The sequence below is a fragment of the Penaeus monodon genome, chromosome 33, assembly GCF_015228065.2.
Source record: "Penaeus monodon isolate SGIC_2016 chromosome 33, NSTDA_Pmon_1, whole genome shotgun sequence".
Taxonomy (NCBI): domain Eukaryota; kingdom Metazoa; phylum Arthropoda; class Malacostraca; order Decapoda; family Penaeidae; genus Penaeus; species Penaeus monodon.
Window position 1 is genome coordinate 5,337,025 of NC_051418.1, and position 218 is coordinate 5,337,242.

The window sequence follows — 218 nt, forward strand, 5'->3', positions numbered from 1 at the left end:
TCCCCCCTTCCTTCTTACCCCCTCTCCCATACCCCGTACCCCTTCACCCCCCCCCCCCCGCCCCCTTGACTCCGCCCCTTCAGTCGCCTCCGCTTCCCCTCTCGAGAAAAGGTGACATCGCGAAGTCTCTCTAAATACCTCGCTCTTTTCTTGTCGTTAACATTCCGAATTAAAGTCATGTTCTTGGCGATGATGGCGACGCTGTTGTTAGCTGTGCT